The sequence below is a fragment of the Octodon degus genome, unplaced genomic scaffold (assembly GCF_000260255.1).
Source record: "Octodon degus isolate 3935 unplaced genomic scaffold, OctDeg1.0 scaffold00019, whole genome shotgun sequence".
NCBI classification, from domain to species: domain Eukaryota; kingdom Metazoa; phylum Chordata; class Mammalia; order Rodentia; family Octodontidae; genus Octodon; species Octodon degus.
In genome coordinates, this window is record NW_004524595.1 from 12,040,891 (window position 1) to 12,042,836 (window position 1,946).

Sequence of the window (1,946 nt, forward strand, 5' to 3'; positions counted from 1 at the left end):
CACCTTTAAATGGAAGCAGCTTTGGCCCGAGATAAGACCTATGTTACCAGGAAACTGGACATGTGTAGGAGCTAGCTTTATGTCTTGATTCTTTTTCCTGCTCTCACTTACCACTTTTTATCCTTGGGTGTTGAGTTGTGAAGCTGTGCATTCCCCATAGAGTATCTGTCCCCTGACATTTACCTTGAAGAGCAAAAATGCACAGACATGTGAAAACCATTTAGAGTTGCAAGTCACCTTTGAGCATAGAGCTTCCTGAATAATTCATTCTTAATTTTGACATGTTACCTGAGAAGTGGAGATGCTTTAACCTAAGAAGCCAGGTACTTAGAAGCAGAGCCAGTTGCTGATTACTTGTGGTCTAGGGTTTTGAGTTCTCTAACCACCCAGGATAACTGAATATGTAAGTATTTTACATACAAAATCTGTTACCTTCCAACAGATTCAGTGTTTCTGTTTTAGTCCTTCCTGTAAGTTCCTTCATCTTATCTAAAATACAGTCTGATGACATAACAAAAGGTAAGCAAGGAGAGGCATAAGTATTTGGCTGAGGAAGGCAAATATTGGTTTGGAAGGCAGTCCTTATTCTGCCTGTGAAATCCTCTGGCCCGAGGCTGTGGAGGTCCAAAGGATGGCCCATCGTTTAGTAATTTATCACCTCAGTAGATGCCCTCTTGCTCAAAGGCACTGCTCACAAAGGTAAGGAAGCTGCTAGGCCTCTGCCAGGGATGGTCTGTCCAGTGTAATTAGCCTCTGATGGCTCTCAGGCTTCTCTGCTGCTACGCAGAAGAAGAGACTACAAATGCAGGGATTTCCGTGGGTGCATTCCCCCCACCCCCTGACATCTTCCACTTAACTCTCAGATTCTTCAGCTAATTTCTCATTCACTAATATTTAAGATACACTTAGATAACAAATAAATATACAACAATGTCAAGCGGTTGAGGCTCCAAAGAGCTCTGAGAAATAGCTGGCAATTTTTCCCCCATTGTGCAGGTTGTTTCCTTTGCTGTACAGAACTTTTTAAAATTGCTATGATCCCATGTGTAGATTATTAGCACTATTTCTTCTACCACTGAGATTCAGTTCAGAAAGGCCTCACCTATGCTTAAGTCTTCAAAGTGTTACCTTCCAACAGATTCACTGTTGCTATTTTAGTTGTAGATCTCTGATCCATTTTCATTTTAGCTTAGCACAAAGAGAAATATGTGAGTCAAGGCCCCATCTTCCGTATGTAGATATCCAATTTCCAGGTACCATATATTAAAGAGGCAATCTTTCCTCCAGAGTATGTTTTTGGCCCCTTTGTCAAAAATCAAATAGCTGAATATGTCTGGAGTTGTTTGTGGGGGTTCATTGTTGGTGGTGGTGGTGCTTGGGTTTTTGAAACAGGGTCTCACTATGTAGTTCAGGCTGGCCTTGAACTCACCATAATCTTCCTGCCTTGGCCTCTAGAGTTCTGTGATTATAGGCATGCACCATGATGCTCATCTATCTGGGGTCATTTCTGCATCCTCTGCTCTGTTCCATTGATCTGAATGTCTGTTTGTGTGCTAGTACAGTAGTTTTGTTATGTAACTTCAAATCTGGGATTGTACTATCTTGTACTATGCTTTTTTTTTTCAGAACAAGGGATTGAACTCATGCCCTTGCACTTGCCAGGGAAGCACTCATTCCATTGAGCCATCTCCCTACCCTTGTGCTTTGCTTTTACACCCAAGACTAAATTTGCTATGCTAGATCTCCTCAAGTTCCCTATCAGTTTTAGGCAATTTCTAGATTCTCTAGCTCTGTGAGGAATGCTGTTGGTATTCAATTTAGATAACATTAAATCTATATGTCAGTTTTGGAAATATAGCTATTCTGACTACATCAGTTTTGGCTGTTCAGGAACAAGATATGTAAATTTCTTGTAGAATTCAGCTGTGAATCCATCCAGACCTGGA